At 34.8% G+C, this 22,594-nt stretch overlaps 1 protein-coding gene across 1 annotated transcript in view; it reads left to right on the top strand.

The window, feature by feature from the left end:
• The window catches only part of LOC115214999 (ubiquitin-conjugating enzyme E2 E1), a 238,434-nt gene that overhangs the window by 162,888 nt on the left and 52,952 nt on the right, over positions 1-22,594 (top strand). The window lies entirely within an intron of this gene.

The following is a 22,594-nucleotide window of genomic DNA, read 5'->3' as shown; positions in this document are numbered from 1 at the left end:
TCATCTTCTGGCCAGTTCTCAACCTGAGTCCTAAGGCACATATATATTAGAGGGAGAGAAACTTCCTGAGAATGTGGGCAGTTGATGTCAGCACAATTTTTTGAGTCTCATAGATTGTTGGTTTCCCAGGAACCTGGTCGAAAAATTTGTCACTACTTTTTTTTATCATTCCTAGGGCACCTACAACAACAAGGATGATTTTGGTTCTTAATTGCCATGTCCTTGATATCTCAATCCCAAGGTCCTTATATTTCGACAGCTTTTCAAATTATTATTATTATTAGTAGTAGTAGTAGTAGTAGTAGTAGTATTAAGGCAGTGAGCTGGCAGAACCATTAGCAAGCCAAGCAAAATGTTTGGTGGTATTTTGTCCATCTTTACATTCTGAGTTCAAATTCCACCAAGGTCTACTTCACCTGTCATCCTTTCGTTGTCTATAAACTAAGTACTAGTGAAACATTGGGTTCGATGTAATGAACTAGTCCCCTCTCCCAAAATTTCAGGCTTTGTGCATTTAGTAGAAAGGATTATTATTGTTTTCTGACAAATTACATTAAGTTGGGAAGCTCGAGTTCTGTCCCATTGTGTGGTACCATAGGCAAGCGTCTTCTACTATAACCCTGAGCCACTGAAAACCTTATGAGTGGATTTGGAGCCAAATGCTTAGCGGTATTTCGTCTCCCGTAACGTTCTGAGTTCAAATTCCGCCAAGGTCAGCTTTGCCTTTCAACCTTTCAGGGTCGATTAAATAAGTACAGTTACGTACTGGGGTCGATATAATTGACTTAATCCGTTTGTCCTCTCTGTGTTTAGCCCCTTGTAGGTAGTAAAAAGAAATAGGTATTATTATTATTATATTCTGAGTTCAAATTCCGCTGAGGTCGACTTTGCCTTTCACCCTTTCTAGGTCAATGTAATAAGTACCAGTTACACACTGGGGTTGATGAAATCAACTAATCCCCTCCCACTCTCCAGACCTTGTGCCAATAGTAGAAAGGATCAACATTATAATTTGCTAACAAATTGCATTAAGCTGCTATTAAGTTAATTTATATGTATGGCCTTAACCTATATCAGTCTCTACTTTCAGCCTTTTGTGGTTAAACACACATCCGCAAATACATAGATCACACCTAGCTTACAAAAAAATGTCTTTGTCTTGGAATTGCTGATATTTCTCATGATATCATAGATCTAGATCTCACAGGGAAAGCAAGCAACTGAAGTTGTATTTCCATCCAATTAAAGTAAATTCATTGCTAAGTTTATTGTTTGTTTTTGTTCTCTCTCTTTAAACCTTGCGTTCACTTATCATTCACAACCGTGTTGTGTGTGATAGTGTTCCTCTATAAAAACTAGATTACTGTGACAAATTACAGTTTTAGAACATGCTAATCATTAGCTGAAATATTCATATCAGAAGGAGCAGGTCGTGGATAAGTATAGTTACTCTATTTAATCAGGTTCAAGTGTACTCATTCACACTTTTTATCTCTCTCTTTCTCTTTCTCTCTCTCATATACATACACACACACACACACACATATGTATATGTGTGTGTGTAGACGCACATATAAACATATATGCATACACATACAAGCACATATATATTTGCTTCCCAACTACATGGTTTTGAGTTCACTCCCACTGTATGGAAGCCTGTTATGTGTGTGTGTGAGCTTCTTTCTTTATGGTCCCGAAACCTAGCAGTTTAGCAAAAGAGGCCTATCTTTTGTTAGCTGCAAGTCCGGTAATTTATTCCAGGGCTGTGGAGTCAGAGTCGGAAACAATTAAGGGGTAGCTGGAGCCGTAGACAGTAAAGCTATACCAACTCCGACTCACAATATCTTTATTCTTTAATATAAACCAGTTATAACATATAGGCCTACTCAAAATACGAGTGTACGCATATGCTTTATGAGATATGTAGACCACAATCACTTACATAACGACGAGTCAGAGTCAAAAGTTTTTTGTTTCGACTCTACAGCATAGATTTATTCTGTAGGGGTCTTTTGCCTAACTGCTAAGTTATGGAAACGTAAACAAACCCACACAGGTTGTCAAGTGGTGGGGATGAGTGACAAACACAATCACAAAAGACATACATCTATTTACTAATAATGGACTTCTACACAGTTTCCGTCTACCAAATCTGCTCACAAGACACCGGTCAGCTCAGGCCTTTAATGGAAGACACTTGCCTGAGGTTTTGCGTAATAAAACTGGGCACAAGACCAAATGATTACAAAATAAGCTTCTTAACCATACAGCCATGCCTTTTATACCTATTAAAAAAACATATTTATAAAAATAAAAACCTAATTTCAAAGATTCACTTCATGTAAACATTTAAAATATCTGGAGCATATATAAATAAATTATTTTGTAGTTTTCATATCTCTCATATAAATTTACCTAAGTGCTGCTATGATATGTTGTTTTATTACATTTCATTGGAACTCTCTTTTAATGTGATAAAGATAGCAGACTTCATTAAATTTATATACTACATAGCTAATTGGTTTCAAGATTGTTTAACTGAATAAATATAATTAGTATTGAACGGAGTAGTATATTTGAACACACTTGTAACATATATATATATATATATAATATATATATATATATATATATATATATATATAGTGTGTGCATTTGTCTGTGTGTGTATGTGTGTGAATATATATATGTGTATGTATATATGTATGTATGTATATATGCATATATATGTATGTGTATATATGTATATATATGTATATATATGTATGTATATATACACAGATATAATAGGCATTATTTATGGCTCTATTTTCTCTCTCTGTTTCTTACTGTGTGTATGTGTATATGTGCATGAAGTTGCATGAACTTGTAGTTAAGGTGTTACACCCACAATCATGAGATCACGGTTTCATTTCCTGTACTGGATTGTGCATTATGTTCTTGAGCGAAACACTTCATCTCTCATATTGCTCTGTGATCACTTTCACACCTGAGGCATGGTACACCATACACCTGTTCAGGAAACATTAATTTGATGGAGGAAATGAGCTGATCACTATAAACAAATCATTTGTGTAGCTTGTTCAGCAAGAGATTGCAAAACACTCTTTCTCTGATGAGAGACCTTCATCATCATCATATATCAAGATTAATCAGCCGAAATTGCAAGGATGATCCAGTTCTTGACTGAAGATAAAAGGTTTCGAATGACCCATCCGTGTTTTTTTTGTATCATCTATCTGGATGTTTTGTTGTCCCCTTTTGTATCATCTAGTTGTCCGGATGTTTTGCGTTCTTGTCTTATTTTGTATTTTATTTTATATATATATACATGTGTGTGTATAGATATATATATATATATATTATATATATATATATATATATATATATATGCACAGGGATGGCTGTGTGGTAAGAAGCTTGCTTCCCAACAATATGGTTCTGGGTTCAGCCCCACTGCATGACACCTTGGGCAAGTGTCTTCTGCTATAGCCTCGGGCCAACCAAAGCCTTGTGAGTGGATTTGGTGGATGGAAACTGAAAGAAACCCATTGTGTGTGTGTGTGTGTGTGTATATATATATATATATATATAGATAGATAGATAGATAGATAGACAGATATGCATGTATTTGTGTGTCTGTGTTTGTCCCACCCCCTCTCAACCATCACTTGACAACTGATGTTAGTGTGGTTACGTCTCCATAACTTAGCAGTTCAGCAAAAGAGACCAATAGAATAAGTACCAGTCTGAGAAAGAATAAGTCCTGGGGCCGATTTGTTCGACTAAAGGCAGTGCTCCAGCATGGTCACAGTCAAATGACTGAAAAAAGTAAAAGAATATATATATATATATTCTGTTACATTATGTGTGATTAGACTATCCATTAAGAGTGCAGCTGACCAACTCGTTGGGATGCCAAACAATCAATAATATTACTTTAAATGATGAGAACAAAAATATTCAGGGACAATAAAAATTACATTGAATTCTTTTAGTAATGCAGCCTGCCTGCTTAATGATGAGCCATGTCTCAGGTGGCTTCTTTCTCAAAAAAAAAAAAATGAAGTTACTCTTGTCTGGTGTAAACTGTTCTTGCAGATCTAAGATGGCTAGAGAAATATTTGAGATTTTTATATATATTTGTGCGTGTATGTGCATGCTTATACGTATTGTTTAGTCACAAGTTAGAGCCCACTGCTTGCCACCTTGGAGGCACATGGCCTAGTGGTTAGAGCAGAGGGATCGCGGGTTTGAATCTCAGACCGGGTGATGTGTGTGTTTATGAGCGAAACACCTAAGCTCCACGCGGCTCCGGCAGAAGGTAATGGCGAAACTTCTGCTGACTCTTTCGCCACAACTTTCTCTCACTCTTTCCTCCTACATCATGCAGCTCACTTGCGATGGGCCGGCGTCCCGTCCAGGTGGGGAACCTATATGCCAAGAAACCAGGAAACCGGCCCTTATGAGCCAGGCATGGCTCGAGAAGGAACAAACAAACAAACAGACCTTAGCAAGTGTCTTCTACTGCAACCTTGGATTGAGTACCTTATGAGTGGAATTTGGTATTGGGGAGACTATGCAGAAGCCAGTTTTTTTGTTTGTGTGTGTATGTGTTTATGTTGCCTTCTTTGTTGTCTGTAACTTAACAGTTAAATATATCAAGATGAATGAAATAAATATTTGAAATATGCACTAGGATTGACATTACCAACTAAGAACCTCTGACAGTTGTTCTCCCAACTTTACTGCTGTCCACTGTCTGAAACCAATAAAAGAAATATATTATGTATACAACCAATAAAAAGATGTATATTATGTAAACACCCCTGTGCTTATGTATGTACATGTTTGTACATATCTGTATGCTTATGGTTAGAGTGCACTGATCGCTGTCTTTATATTCAGTTTGCTCATCACTAGACAATTTCCAGTAGTTTATGACTCCACCAAATATGTAAACACAGTCACATGATCATTTCACCAATCTTTTATTGTGGCAAATTGTCAATGAAAGGAATCCCAGCTACTATTATGAGGAAATATAAAAGAAATTCTATTCATAATTCCAAGTTATTAAATTGGTGTGTATGTCAGAATATGATAGAAGGCAGAGTCATTGAATGAACACATTTTTATAAAACATTTTCAGACTAACCAACTTAAAACTGTCTCACATTCTGAGAGGTACAACAGTCTTAAAGTGCCTGTATTTAAATAAAAGCCTTCCTTCATAATTTTACATAAGAATGCTATATTTTGTACACTATCTTAGTAATGGTAAGTTATTTTGACTATATCATTCCAAATTCTTGGGATTTTTTTTGTTTTTTGTTTTGTTTTTTTTCTCACTGCTACATCAAAACAGAAATTAATTCAAACACACAGGTAATGAATTTCATTTGAAATAAGTAGTGAAATATAGTTACAGGTAAACTGTATTTCTAATGAAATGTGGTTTCCTGTCTGAGAAAAAAGTAAATAGAAAAATAAAATATTGAGAGAACAACAAAATTATATGATGATGAGTATGTTGTATGAAAGCAGCAATGAATGACTAGATAGTCTTAGTTAAGGTTTCACTAAAATAAAAAAACTAATATTTTCATGCAAGTTACTTACCTACCAAGTGGCATTTGATTACTTTCATGTTTGATTTGGATCGATATTATTGTTGTCTAGCTCCAGATTTACGATTACATGCATTATAACCAGGCCAGAAATATTCAGTCATTCAATCTGAATCTGGTGTATGGAAGTTTATAGAAACTTTCGTTGTTAGAATATTACCATGAAGAAGCCATCATCATTATTATCCTTTAACCCTTCATAGGCAGGCAGGGTTGAAATTGCACAAAAGGCCATTGGGGTCCTGAGGGACCCTTTTTTATTTTTGGGCATTTCTGCACTGTCCATAAAGTAATATTTGTTTAATTTTGTATATATGTGTGAGTGCATGATACAGAACAAGAAATTTAGCACTTATAAGTATATATTTGTAATTATTAGTTTAATGGAGAGGAATTAAAATATAATCTATTGACTGAAAAAAAAAACCTTTATTGAAATAAATCAACATTTTTTTATAGTTTCATAAACTATATATATGTAGCACTAAATATAAAATAAAACAAAATTATTTAGTATATCGATTCATACCAGTACAAATACAAAGAAAATTCACTTATAGTTCATCAGAATATCTGAAAAAAGAAAGAAGAAAATAAAGGCCAGTGGGGTCAAGTTGGATCCCAATGACCACATTTTAATGACCATACTTTTATGTTATAACATTCATGTGACTGGAAATTTTTAACTCAAAACTTGTACGTGCATACATAAACTATTGATAATAAAAGTCATGAGATATAAAATCAGTTGAATAAAAATGTAAAAGTTGCATAACTTTTAAACTTTGCTGGGGTCCCTGGGGACCCCACCAGCACACAAAGGGTTAATGTCCACTTTTCCATGCTTGAATACTTCAGACAGAATCTTTTGAGGCAGATTTTTTATGGGCAGATTCTCTTTTTTTTTATAATTTTTTTTTTCTTGGTTTCAATATTACATATCTTTTTTTATGTTGATGTTCTTGTTGTTAAGTGGGGGAGAGGCATCTTTAATTTTGGATTTTAAACATTTCTATTTTGTTTAGAACATGATAATTTTTAGATCTGTCAAGGTTTCTTCAACCTTCTCTGAAAAAGTTCAAAATTACTCTTGCCAATACTGAATACTGCACTCAGAACTATTAAAAAGAGTTCCTACACTACAGCTATATCGCAGTACAACACAATAATGTAATTTAACATCATTAAACAGTATTTTATTATATGAATATTAGAAATACTATTAAAGTTGTTTATAATGTTTTGTCCATTTTTTTTTTGCTTTGTCTTGCCTACTGATACTGCAGTTGTTTGCATAGATGTTGGAATTAAAGGAGGAGTTATAAGAGTGAAGATGGAACATTATCTGAGGAATAGGAACTGGGAATGGCTTCAAAGATTGCATTACACCTTGTAGATATAAATTATATTTGTTCTTATTGGTCTTACCTCTTGTATCTTGTTTCAGTTCTCATGAAAAACCCACAAAGAATTCTACATATAAACTTCTTCTTCTTTCATTCTTCTCCTTCTTCTTCTTCTTCTTCTTCTCCTTCTCCTCCTTCCCCTTCTTCTTCTCCTCCTCCTCCTCATTCTTCTCCTCCTCCTCCTCCTCATTCTTCTCCTCCTCCTCCTCCTCATTCTTCTTCTCCTCCTTCCCTCACTCCCTCCTTCCTCTTGTAGCAGGTGATAGCAATTTGAATAGCTGTGGGTACATGTGTAACTCTCGAAAGAAGTTAATGTCTTCTTCATCACATTCAACCACTTACAGGTGAGCTTCTGAGTCAAGTTAGGGTGAAAGGTGCACAAATAATCTATGACATCAGAGAGAGATAGAATCAGTTATGTTTTCTGCCAGTGCTTGAGGACTAGGTGAGATGTTTTGCAGAATCTATGTTCTTACAGCAATGCCTGCAACGACACTGGCTCCAGGCTGTATTGGCCCTGGTCAGTGGCCTTTCTTTTGGATAAACATCAACTGCATGGAAAAGATAAACTTGCATGCAGGGGCCACTGCCAGTCCTCTTCAACAATTTCACTCTGGCCTGTACATACATGTACAGATGCATTATCAATCTCAACCACCAGAAACCATTTGTGTGTGTGAGTGAACAATGGTGTGTTCCTTGTTGATATTAACACCAGTTGCTCTGGCTTAAGTCTAAAAGGATTTCTTTGCAAGGGTAGCCAGGTCTCACTTAAAAATATATAACTTTCATGAGAATATTATTTTACCATTGAAGCTGTCTAATATCCATTACATATATATATATATTTATGTGTGTAAGGCCCCAAAACATATCAGTATAAGCTCTCTCTCTCTCTCTCTCTCTATATATATATATATATATATTATATATATATATATATATATATATACACAATGAGTATATAGAGATAAATTATCCTGGTAGGTACCATATGAGCACCTAGGTATTATCTGGGTTCATACTAACTACATCAAGTATCAAGGAGCACCCACTTATACATCTGTGTGTGTATATATATATATATATATATATCACTTGGTAGTTTTACCAAAGAAGGGTTAAAATGAACTTTTCACTTTATAATAATAGAAGGACAATAGGTTGCAAAGTTGTGTTGATTATTCATATTATGTTAACTTATTCTAATTAATAAATTTTTTTTTTTTGTATTATTATTTGATTACACATATTGATTGCCGTATTGGTTCTGGCTCTCAAGACTCTGAGTTCAAATCCTCATGAGATTATCTTTGCTTTTCATTCCTGCATGGCCAATAAAATTAAGTATCAGTCATATACTGGGCTTGGCTTAATTGACTGATCTCCTCCATCCCAAATTTCAGGCTGCGTGTCTACTTTTAAAACACTTATTGTTGATCAAGATAATGTTTATAAATTGTTCATAATATTAAGTTTCACAAAAACTAAAAAAACAGAATTTATAAAGTTGACAGTCTGAAAATGTGTCTCAATTACCATAGTTTTCTTGTTAACATATATAAAATGATAATTACTTTGGAAATTCTCCATAGATCAAACAGTAGTTACAAATTCTATATATTTATGTGTGTAATCAAATTACAATTAAAAAAAAAATTAAATAATTAATTAGAATAAGTTAACATAATATGAATAATCATTAAAGAGAACTCTGATATTAGTTGGCAAGTATATAACTTCGAAGAATTTTTTTCAAAACATTTAAATTAGTTTTCCTCTTATCTACTAACCAATTAGACATATTTAACAGTTTAATAAAACAAGTTTAAAGAAAGCATATAAAATTATCCAAAAAAATAGAAAGAAAAAAAGAAATACTCTAATGTTGATTATTGTGATATGCAAGTATATATAATATATGACATTACATTCTATTGAGAAAATTTTGAATGTCTGCGTCTGATATGAGATTTCCTGTAAATTCTAATTGATGACAGTAACATATAAAGTGGTGAGCTGACAGAATTGTTAGTCTCTCCTTACATTCTGAGTTCAAATTCCACTAAGATCAATTTTGCCTTTCATCTTTTTGAGGTTGATAAAATAAATACCAGTTGAGAGTACTGGGGTTAATATAATCAACTTACCCCCTCATCTGAAATTGCTGGCCTTGTGCCGAAATTTGAAACTAATATTAACATAAAGTGTCCCTTAATTCCTTTGATAGCAACTGACTTAAGACTGGCTCTGGAACTAGGGTATCAAAAAATGCGTCCATCTGAAAGTGTTTATATTTAAATCATCATCACTATCATTGTTTTAACATCCACTCATCCATGCTTGTGCGCATCAGATGGAATTACGAACCCTCACTTGCTTCCAGGTAAGGTGATATTTCCCAATGGCCATAATTCCACAGAATATTTAGAAGCAAAGGACACTGCTTGCCTGACAGTGACACTTGTTTACAACTATCATGCAAAGCTAAAGGAACAGTAACACATGCATATGGAAACAAACATATATATATATATATCCACATATATGTGTATATATATATATATATATATACCCCCACACACACACATATATACAAATTGGGCCTGGTGCGGCCTCTGGTTCACCAGTCTTCAGTGAAACCGTCCAACCCATGCCAGCATGGAAAGCAGATATTAAACGATGATGATGAGGAGGAAGAGGTGGGTGACCTAAAAGTAGATTTACAGTTATCACATAGGCACATGAAATTTCTTTTAGAGCATTTTCTTACATTTAAATTTCTATCTTACAAACTGAAAAAGGGATCCTGACAAAATTAACTAAATTAGCATAGATTAATGGTTTCATATTTTTATTATAATTAAGATCTAAACTGTTAATATATGAATGTGAAAGAGATAGTTGAATAACTGTAAACCTATTTTTGGGCCACCCTGTATGTGTATATATATACACCACCTGTCTTTTGTTTTTTTTCGTGAACTCTTCCCCTATATATATATATATATGAAGTCAGAATGCCATGATAGACCGTTATCTCCTACACGCATTTTTTTCTCTCCTTGTTTCTTGTTTCTTTTCTGTGTATCTTTCTGTCGAAGAGCATAGGCTCGAAACGTAAAAGACTTGTTCTATTTCTATTCCTGAGCGCCATACTAAAACATTTGTTTGTTTGTACTCCACCTGCCTTCGTCTTTTGTTTATTTTCGTAAACCTATATATATGCACACACACATGCATGTCATTGAGTTTCTCTGCCAAACACACTTTCCCAAGATGCCATGCAATGGGAGTGAACCTAATATCATGTAGTTGGAAAGCAAGCTTCTTACCACACGGCCACACCTTCATTCATAATTCTAAGAAAGAACCTTTCATTATGTTTCAAGTGACACTTTGATGATGGAGGAGTTAGCTACATTTGTTAACACTTCTATATTCAAAATTATTTAAATAATTAATTAAAACACATGGGTTGTGTATTATTTCATTAGAAACATAGTTTACAGAGGAGTTAAGGCATGTTAAAGGGATTTGTAATTAGTTATTTACTTTTTCTTATTGCTAGGTTTTGTTTCTTTGTTAATTTTTTTTTCCTCCCATGCCAAACAGCTCTTAATGATATAAAATGGTTTTTACAGATGCTATAGCTGGAAAAGAAATCAGTAGTTGTCATTTTAACCACCCAAAAGAGAACGGATTGATAATGTCTAATGCTTTAACTCTGGTATTCTTGACATATAAAGAGACCCACATTGAAATACTGCATACATCTGATAGGCTCTGCTGCTACTGGCAACCCAGAAACAGACATCCTAGATTTCATGTAAAACAAGGCCAATCAGTTAATTAACAAAGAATCCTTCACCAACATATTCCAGTCATCAGCTCACAGATGCATTACTTCTCTCTGCTTCCTCTGTGCCTGCTATAATGACCTCAGCTTCTCTGAACTCACTAGTTGCATACCCTCTCCACACAAGTTATGCATGTAAACTGTTTCTCATTACTTTTATCACTTTTACCGAGTCTCACATTCCAGACTTCACACAGTCTTCTATCTATCTCCAGAACCAAAAAACTCTGGAATCACTTCCTCATTCATAATTTTCTTACAAATGCTGGCCCAGAGATATTCAAGCTAAACGTCAACTCCATCAATTTCACCAGTTTAGGCTGACTTGCAAATGTCATGTGCATTTCCCTACCTTATCCTATCTATTTCAACCCTTTAGCATGTAAACTGGCCATATCCGGCCAAAAGCATTCTGCCAGTTTTATGTTCAAACTGGCAAAAATCTGGTCTCTTACACCAACCCTACAATATCGTTTTAAAAATTAACAGCTACCCCATCAAAATCTCATAGCTACAAGATAATTCATGATTAGTTCAAAACAATGTGGATGAAAAAAGCATTAAATTTGGTAGAATAATGCAAACACTAAAGGGTTAATATATGTGAGGGAGTGTGTAAGCTGTGAGGTTTTGATATATGCTATTCGGAGCTATAAATTGGCTTTACATAGTGGGAACACTTGTTCCAGAGTTAATGATGTCTCCTGAGTAGGGCTGCTAAGTAGAGTTCTTCATATATATATATTAGCAATGCTGTCCACAGCCACGCATGGCTAGAGATGTAGGGAAAGCCCAGTAAGCATGGCACAGGGCATCAACTGGCAAGAGTATTTAATCAATGACATTATGTATACAACTAACCAGCAGTCAGTCATCTATTAGACAATGTGGCTCTCTCTCTTTCTGCTTTATTTGCAAGCCATATCATTTTAACTACTTGCAGTTCTCTTTGCTAATGTCAGTATAAAATGAATTTGTCTTGTTGGTAAATGATGTTGTCATTGTATATGCGAAGGCATTTCATCTTTCACCATCCCTCTTGGTAGGGGATATCTAGGACTACATTACCTTTATTCCTTTTATTTTTAAAGAGTAGGTTGTGATTCATGTTTTGATTCGGCTGCTATTTATTCTCTCAGGTCTCTTTTGCCGAACCACACTGTTACAGGGACGTAAACAACCCACTGCTGGTTGTCAAATGTTGGGGAAGACAAACACCAATATATACATACACACAATGAGCTCCCACACAGTTTCCACCTACCAAATTCACCCACAAAGCATTGGTCCACCTACAGCTATAGTAGGAACAGCATTTAGTTAACCAACCCTTATACATATATATATAGATGAATAAATAAATAAATGGAGTTGAACGAAGATGTTAGTAAAATACTTTTACTTTCGACATATGTTTCAAAGACAACATGGTTTTATTCCAAAGGAATAAACGGTGTAAGATGCAATCTTCTCATCAGGTAACAGTTCATTGAATTTTCCATGTTAACAGTAAACATAGGATAATTCATTCACCCATTGGAATATATATATATATATATCTGGGACTACATTACCCTGTGTTTTTTGAGATTTTTTTTCTTTTTAAGATAGTAGTCTGCATGTAATTTGGGGAGATTTAGCTGTTATTTCTAGTAAACTACAAAGGCAATATGTGTGGAGATATCCATTTCACTACTTTCTAAATGATCTCATTGCTACTGACAGTTCATGAGCATTTCAAGGAAATGCTTTGTGAGGTCGTTTTCTGTGTTTCTATATTATACAGAAGTATTGCAAGGAAGTGGTTTGGTTAACTAACTTGACCTAAAAGACATTGTTGACATTATGCCAGGGTTCTTTTTATAATTTGCACATAAGCAGTTGGTGTGACAACTTATTCCTGCATCATCCATATACAATCACCATCAGCCACTTATCTCCAGAATTCCCTCTCTTGGTGGATCACTCTTCAGTAGACCCATGTTTTCAACCAGTTGGTCAATAAATTTCCTAGCAGGGTGACTACTAGATTGCTTTCTTTGTGTTGGTCCCTACATCACTACTTCATCCTTGCTACAAAAGCAGAGTCCACAGAATCTTGGGTCTTTTTTCCATTATAGTAGAGATAAATCTTCGAAGATTACCATAAAGAACCTGGTTTGTTATGTGGGACTGCCATTTGCTGTTAAGTGAAGGTTTGAGAAGTCTTTTGTATATTCTATCTAGTTTTCCTTCTTATGCTGTAGAGTTTGTGTTGGGTATCTGTATAAGAACTCAAGTTCTAGTGCCACTCGAAATAAGCTAATCTTAAGATCCCTTTAGATTTGATTTCTATATGGTGGCCATCATTGACAAAGCTGACCATGCTTTAGCAATGCTAGCCTTGATGTCTTTCTCACTTGTATCAACCCACGAGCCCAAATATAAAAAATCATCTACTTTTTCCAACTCTTATTCATTCCTTGTTAACAGGTGGCTATCTTCTTTGTTGTAAACCATGTACTTCATTTTGTATGTAAGCCAATCTGTGAAACACACTACTCAACTAGCAATACTCTCAGATATTAAGGTGAAAAGTCCTCAGCATAAGCTGTATCTGTAAGAAGCACTGCAGGATATCTCCTGCTGTGTGCTTGATATTGTGTAAAGCTAATGGATTCGTCATCTTTTGTTGCTTAAACCAGTCATATGGTGGTTTCTTTGTTTTCTTGATATTATTTGATGCTAGTGAGAGATGTCAAGATGTCGATTTGCTATAGCTGGTCAGTGGTCTGATATGATAAAAATGTCACCAATATTATATTTAAACTGTTTAAAAACAGATTTAAAAACACATATATAAAAAAAAAATTAAATTCTTTTAAAAATAATTTCTCTTTTCTAGTAAGTTTTATTGGCTTATGTCAAACTGTTTACATACATACTGTACTTAAAAACACTGTTAAGAAAAATACATATAGACTTGAGAAAGTGAAAAAAAAGATAAGCCATTTCCTTATAAAATAGCATTACTGTGCTTAATATATGATTATATTAGTGCTTTAAACAGCAGAAAATAGCTTCTGGTATACTATTTTGAATCAATAATAATGCTTGTATCTCTCCTAATGTCTTTTAGTTATGTTTCTTTTTCTGAAGTATTTACATATTTTGCGTTATCTCTTTACTGATTCTGGCAATATGTTAGATCAGATAATAACTAAGTAAAATATAGGTGCTAATTATATTATTATTATTATTGTTAAATATACATTTGCTTTCAGTGGATGGTATGGCAAAATTGTTGACTTATGACTGATTATACCTCTTCTCTCCATTAAAAATGTGGAATTGTGCCTATCTTAGAAATTTATCATCATCATCATCATGCAACTAAATAATTTGAGTTGAAGAAACAGAACAATAAAAGAATTATATCCTGTAATCAACAAGCACATTTTTCCAGTTCTGGGGTAAAATTAAAATCATCATTGCGCAGGAGTGGCTGTGTGGTAAGTAGTTTGTCTACCAACCGCATGGTTCCGGGTTCAGTCTCACTGCGTGGCACCTTGGGTAAGTGTCTTCAGCTATAGCCTCGGGCCGACCAAAGCCTTGTGAGTGAATTTGGTAGACGGAAACTGAAAGAAGCCCGTCGTATATATGTATATATATATATGTGTATGCGTTTGTGTGTCTGTGTTTGTCCCCTAGCATTGCTTGACAACCGATGCTGGTGTGTTTATGTCCCCGTCACTTAGCAGTTCGGCAAAAGAGAATGATAGAATAAGTACTGGGCTTACAAAAGAATAAGTCCCGGGGTCGAGTTGCTCGATTAAAGGCGGTGCTCCAGCATGGCCGCAGTCAAATGACTGAAACAAGTAAAAGAGTAAGAGAGCCCCCATTGTGACTTCATAGCAAACTCCATACCTGAACTCAAATTACATTCTGCAGCACTATTACTTTTTAATCTTTTTTTCTTTTATTCTTTTCTTTCCTTCAAACACTCATATGTCCTATTCAACAGGAGTGACAATCATTAAAGCAGTGAGCTAGCAGAATCATTTGCACACCAGAAAAAGAAATGCTTGGTGGCATTTCTTCTGACTCTTTACATTCTGAGCTTAAATCCTGCTGAGGTCAGCTTTGCCTTACATCCTTTTGGGGTTGACAAATTAAGTACCAGATAACCACTGGAATCAATGTAATCAGTTTACCCACACCCTTTATAATTTCTGGTTTTGTGCCTTTAGTAGAAAAAATTGTTATTATTACTTCTTCAGGTTCTTCGCATTCTGAGTTCAAATCCCACCTAGGTTGACTTTGCTGTCTATCCTTTTCAGATTGATAAAATAAATACCAGTTGAGCATTTGGATCAATATAATTGACTAACACCTACTCTCTAAAACTGTTGGCCTTCTACTGAAATTTGAAACCATTATTATTATCATTGAGTGAGAAAGCAGTGCATGCCATCAAAGTGACACTGGGGTAAAATATACAAAGCCCAGTACACCCATCATGACTACCCGTCTGATAAGGGTACACCAGGCACATGCATCATAACCACGTGTGTGCGACATGGTGATTTCATATCCAGATAAACAGCGCATGACCTTACAGGTGGGGCCCAATAAAAATTTTCTTCAGGTCAAGTAGCCCATTCTGCTCAAATGGTCCTTGAATAAAGGTTGTTTAAGGATGTTGAACAAAACACTCATGTTTCCAGAGGTGAATTATTCAAACTCCAAAGAATTCCTCTCAACACATGGCTATGATGCTCCCCAACTTCTTCTGCTTGTGATCAATGTATATATCATCAGCTACCAAAGGACATGCTCGTCTGGTTATGGTCAAACAACTGACAAGCAAATATTATTATTATAATTATTGAAGACATTTCACAGCTTCCAATATTGTGATATTGTAGAATGAAGATACTGAGTGTACTTGTCTGTCAAGTCACAACAAGGACCTCAGGCAGACAGTACTTTACACAGTATGCATGCAGTTCCAAGTAATGCCGGTTTTTGCTATACACCAACATTGTAGGGTATTTCTAAAGTCTCCAGACATTTATTATTATTATTATTATTATTATTATTATTATTATTATTATCATTATCATTATTATTATTATTTTTATTCTTATTAGTGAATGAAGGAATTGGCTGCAATTTTTAATTACATTACTTTTGCTTCTCAATTCAAATCCTGCTATGGTTAATTTTGTCTTTTCTTCTTCGTCTGGGTTAGATAAAAAAAAATACCAGTTAATGTAGTCAACAATTCCCCACGTAGACATATACAGAAAAAGATTGGTGGTTTTGTCTCTATGGTATTTATTACCAAGTGGTGGATGGGAGAGTGAGTAGAGGCGTAGATAAAATGCCTTGTAGTATATAAGTATTGCATTCTGAGTTCAGTCCCCGCTCGGGTCAGCTTTGCCTTTCATCTTGCTTTTAGTAAAGCACTGAATTTGATATAATCAACCGTACTCATTCTTCAAAAGGTTTGGCTGTCTGCCAGACTGTCTTGTACTTGTTCCAACTGTTTACACCCTGAGTTCAAAATCTGTTGAGTTCAGACTTTGCCTTTCATTCCTTTAAAATCAAGAAAACGAACTACCTATCAAGTACTGGGGTTGATATGATTGACTGCCCTCTTCCTAATTTTAGCGTTAAACCTCTGTTTAGAATTAAGGGCAAGTGAATTAGCAGAATCATTAGAGTTTCAGGTGAAATGTTTTGTAGTATTAGTTCCAACTCACAGAAGTAAACTTTGCCTTCTATCCCTCATCACCATCATCATCATTTAATCCCCATTTTCCATGCTGGCATGGACTGAACGATTTGATAGGAGCTGACCAGCTGAAGGGCTTTTCAGGCTCCATGTCTGTTTTGTCATGGTCTCTATGGCTGGATACCCTTTCTAATGCCAACCACTGTATATATTGTATTGTGTACTTTTACTCAGCACTGGCACGGGTGTCTTTCTTCATGTTTAATGAAATAAAATATCAGTCAAGTACTAACGTCAATATAATTATTCCTTTCTGTTTCCACCAAGATTGACTTAGCCATTCATCCTTTCAGGGTTGATAAAATAAGTACCAGTTAAACACTTGGGTTGATGTAATCAGCTTATCCCTCTCCCAAAATTGTTGGCCTTGTGCCAAAATTTGAAATCACTGTAATCATTCCTTCCTGTTCTCCAAAATTTTTGGCATGTGCCAATGAATGTTAGGAATGGTACCTGAAAACATTCCATTGAATTGGAACTTGGCAAGTAAAATAATATAGTGCTTGATAAATTAATAAATTATTAATTTAATTTATAAATAAATTTTGTTTGTTAGCTGGTTGAATGTAATTCATATGTCAGAATCTTTGGTTTTGATATGATTTAACAGAACACCTAATCTGTTCAAAAATGTTTTAGCATAATAAACAGGTGGTAGATTATCATCTTATACAAATGAAGAATAGCACAGAATCTAGTCCCATGTGGGCCAAAATCCTCTGATAAGTACATAGTTGTGGTTCCTAATCGAGGCACAAGGGTAAAGATTTCACAAGTGGGCGTAGTTGATTAAATTGACACAAATATATGACTGGTATCAGTCTTGGATTTGACCTTAATAACATTTACATTTGGAATGTAAAGCATCATAATTAATTACCATGGCACAAGACTACACATTTCTATGATCCTGGAAAATTTGAAAAGAAAAGTCAATCTTGTCAGTAGTATTTCAACTAAAAACAGAGTGTAGGTAGTAGGAAGGAAAAAAAAACAAACTAAATATTGTAATGCTTTAGTTCAATTTTGTACTATTTCTGTGATTCCATCAATCATAATGATGATGAAGATAATGATGACAATATATTCCTTTCTTTCTAGATATTTAATCTATTGACTTTATTCATCTGTGATCATGAATAGAAAATAAAGGACAGTAGGATTTTATATACTGGGAATATTTTTATATTAAGCTATCATTAGACTTCATCTTCAAATTGGTTTTGGTAACTTGATATACTGCCGTGTTATCTATTTCTCTATCTCTGTTTCCCTTTTCCTCTTTTCCTCTCTTCCCTCCCTTCCTTTCTCTTTACTGTTCATATGTTGCATTGCTTCCCTATTTTAATTCAAACTGCAGTGTATTTGAAGTTAATTAACTCTGCTACATTTACATAGATTGCTTGTGTGTGCATCTGTGACTTCTGATAAAAATACTTGTATTGGATGTCTACTGCTCATTCTCTGAGATTACCGGAAATTGACAACCAGTTTACATAAATAATGCCAAAAATATAATAGCAAAATCTTCATAACTTTGACATAGGAATATTTAACATATTCACTTACATGTTCTCTATCTTCTATTGTCAGTGCTGTTATGCCATTATTTTAACTATGAAATAGGCCATCTATACAATAGAGGTAGTTTTGAAATACATATACACACATTTGGAAAAAATCTCTTGAAAATGTTTTTCCTCCGTCTTTTTTTTTTTTTTTTTTTCAAAAGTAGAATTTGTAAGACAACATTCAAGTCAGTAGCATTAGCTAGTCACAGATTTCAAGGAACATATAACACTTTGGTGTTTTGTTAAACTTAGTAGAAGCATTATTTTTATTCCTTGTTTATGAAAACAAATTGTTTTATGAGACATCTTTGAAGTAAACACTTCTTCTGGGTTTAGAGAGAGAGAGGTGGGGGTTGAGGATAAAGAAACATTTTGTGTGAAGTTTGCCTCATACGATTTAGTTGGCAGCAGTCACAAAAGTAAAATATAAAAATATTGAAATATTACCAGAAATGTGAAATAATGATGATGATGATGGTGGTCACTCCCATCGAAATTAATGTGAGTGACTGACTCATCATCACCATCATCATTATTATTATTATTATTAAGGTGGTGAGCTGGCAGAATCATTAGCATGCTGGGTAAAATGCTTAGTGGTATTTTGTCCATCTCACATTCTGAACTCAGATTCCACCAAGATTGATTATGCCTTTCATCCTTTCAGAGTCGATAAAATAGGTACCAGTTGAACACTAGGCTCAATGTAATCAATTTATCCCTCTCTTTAAATTGCTGGCCTTGTGCCAAAATTTGAAATCATTATTTTTATTGAGAGAGCAATGTATGCCATCAAAGTGACACTACGGTACAAATATATAAATCCCAGTATACCCATTATGACTACCCATCTGATAAAGGTACACCAGCCATATACATCGCAACCATGTGTGCGACATGGTGATCTCATACCAAGATATGGGGCACAGTTAGAATATTCTTCAGGTTGAGTAGCCCACCCTACTTGAATAAGGTTTGTTTAAGGATGATGAACAAAGCACTCATGTTTCCAGGAGTTAATTATTCAAACCCCAAAGAATTCTTCTTAACACATGGCTATGATGCACCCCACTACTTCTGCTCGTGATCAGAGATGTGCATATTGTCATCCACCTAGGGACATGCTCAACTAATTAAAGTCAAACAACTGACAAGCAATTTTGTGGTATTGAGCAGAATATTTGTTGTAGCCCATCTTTTATATCAAGACAAAACATGTACATGATAACACTTCCAATCAGTCATGATCAGAAGTCATGAAAGCCACCATCTTGATACATTATTATTATTACTATTATTATTAAAAAGGTGGCGAGCTGGCAGAATCGCTAGCATACTGGGTGAAATGCCACTACGTTCTAAGTTCAAATTCAGCTGAGGTTTCATCATTTGCCTTTCATCATTTCAGGGTTGAGGAAATCAGTACCAGTTACACATGGGGTCAATGTAATTGACTATCCCCTCCCCTAAAATTCCAGGCCTTGTGCCTACAGTAGAAAGGATTATTATTATTATTATTAATGAGGTAGTGAGCTGGCTGAATCGTTAACCCGTGAGACAAAATGTTTGGTGGTATTTCGCCCGTCACCACATTCTGAGTTCAAATTCCGCTGAGGTTGACTTTACCATTCATCCTTTTGGGGTTGATAAAATAAGTACCAGTTGAAAACTGGGGTTGATGTAATCGACTAGTCCCCTCCCCAAAAATTTCAGGCCTTGTACCTTTAGTAGAAAGGATTGTTGTTGTTGTTGTTGTTTGCATAATTAAGGTAGCAAACTGGCAGGACTGTTTTAGCTTACCAGCCAAAATGCTTAACAGTATTTCAACCGTCTTTATGTTCTGCATTCAAATTCTGCCGCAGTCAACTTTGACTTTCATCCTTTCAGGGTTGATAAAATAAGTACCAGTTAAGTACTGGGGTCGGTATAATCAACTTCACTCCTCCCCTTAAAAACTGCTGGCCCTCTGCCAAAATTTGAAACAACCATTATTATTGCCATAATCTAATCAAGCCCAGTACTTGATTTGTGCTTATTCTATTAATCAATAGTTGCAAGATATCAATCAACAAAAAGAAGAGTTCTACACAAAAATTTTTAAAAAACCAAATGCTCTTAAGTCTCTTTAGTTTGGTATTCTACCACTTCATCTCACTGTTGTTGTTGTTGCCATTGTCATCTTCAATTAAATTGGTTCAAAACTCCAAATTTTATTTGTGTGAAGGGTGCAGTTAATTTAATTGATTCTAATACTTCGCTTGTTGTTCTCTTATCAACAAAGAGAAAGGTTGATCTCAGCTGAATCTGAACTGAAAACAATAATATCACATGTCAGTTTATCTGTTACTCTACCACCTCTCAACGGATACTTGTGGCAGTGAATGTACAGTCCATGATAGCTGGGGAAATTCAAAACATGTTGATATTCAAAAACCAAATCCATTCAGTTATATGACCCTACTCTCTTCTTTCTGAACAAGGCAACTGGAGAGCTTTAATACAATTATTTGATTTTACTAGAAACAGCTGCCAAATCTCCTTCAAATCGTGCACCAAAGGAGAGAGGCCTGCATGGTCACAGTTAGAATGCCTTCGATCATAGATCTGCTTGATTAGAGCTGACTTGAGGTTAAACATTTTTTTTTTTAATTTGATTTATTTATTTATAATTGACACTTGGAGACAAAATACAATGAGTAAGGTGATACAATGAACTGCAAACCTATTCAACCCATGACAATTTAAAACAGGTGTTGATAGATGATTGACGTTGATGGAGAAGATGTGGGTTTATATAATTCCAGTATATCCTCAGATCAATATGAGAAGAGATTCCAATCTTCTAAGATTTATGCAAAAGAAGTGAAAATATGCTAAAGCAGTTTAATAATGAAACAAAGCCTACTGACATCTGAGGAGTTTGTCTGTCTGGTCTTTCAACAGCCACTTTTGTGGCCAATTTACAAGGCAGAACCTGAATTGTTGATTCAATCTGATATTTGCATTGCTTGTCTTGTCAGCTGAGTCATTAGCTAAAAATTTCTGTTGTTACTACTGACATATTGATGCAGTTAAAGTGTTGCAGGATTGTCAATGAAATAGCATCAGTAACATAGCTTAGTCTGGTGGTGGTGTTTAGCCTTTGGGCAGGCATGTGATTTTAAACAGTCTAGTCATGACTATCCCACTTGATTTTTTTAATTTCCAGCCATAATATATCTAAGACTATATTATGTAATGTGCCTTTTTTTTTTTAGTTGATAACATATTTTGAGGGGTAGGTTTAGTTGCTACTTCTAGCCAGTTGAGTCTCCTTGCAGAGGTAGCTTTCATTTATATATTTGTTTCTTCTTTCTCTTTCAAGGTTTTTTCTTCTTCTTTTTTTTTTTTATCTTATAGTCAGGAGAAAAGGTGATGCCTATGACCCTTTACAAGGCTTCTGAGACTGGTTGGAAGGGAAGAAGGTATCCCCACACTTTGCAACAAAGTGGATGCTGCTAAAAGCACCCAAAGGGTCAGATGATGGTTTTGAACTGGGCATTGCACTTTGCCTGCATTGCGCTTTCTCTCATACCAAACATTCCTGTTATTAGAATATAAATAGTATTTTCAAAACTATCCTTGATTTCTTTGGGTTTGGGTTTGTTTGTGTATATGTCCAAGGCATGGTTCTTTTGGCTTTACTTGACCTAGCTATCAAAAGAATAATTACAGTTCCTGCCTGAGAAATTTACCTGTAATATACAAGTCACCGTCATTTGCTAACTCCAACTAAGACAGGCCTCATCCTGAATCTCTGGCAGTGAAATCTGGTTAGAATATCTTGTAACTTTCACTCACTAACAGGTTGCGCTCTCCAAAGGACTAATATGAATTTCAGTTTAACTTTTTCCCTAAAACATTGCCCTGCAAATTGTACTCTTTATTGTGTCATTGTTTGTGAGACTAGTGTCCTTTCTGGTGGGATTTTTTTTACTTAAGGCTGAAGGAACTGCTTCCTTTTATTGTATTACTTCACAATAATCAAGTTGAAGCAAATTAGAATAGCACAGAAGGTAAAGAACCAAACTGTATACTTTAGAGTATATCTCGTATCAAAAATGCTCAAAAAATGTCTATGGAAAGAGGTGTTAGCAATCAATTAATTGTAATTAATAACAGAGGCAAGCAAACTCAGCAAACATCTTTTTTGGCACCTTTTGCATTATGAAATTTCCAGATAATCTGTTATTTACTCCTTTCAGAAGTAACATACCAAAGTTTTGATTTAAAAAAAATTTCTTGAATATATTGGAAAAATCCAAAATATGAATTGATTTTAATAGTGAGTGTTACAGAATGTAAAT

This window comes from Octopus sinensis, linkage group LG1 (genome assembly GCF_006345805.1).
Source record: "Octopus sinensis linkage group LG1, ASM634580v1, whole genome shotgun sequence".
In the NCBI taxonomy this organism is placed as follows: domain Eukaryota; kingdom Metazoa; phylum Mollusca; class Cephalopoda; order Octopoda; family Octopodidae; genus Octopus; species Octopus sinensis.
The sequence above is the reverse complement of the archived record's forward strand: the minus strand, read 5'-3'. Positions and strand labels throughout refer to the sequence as shown.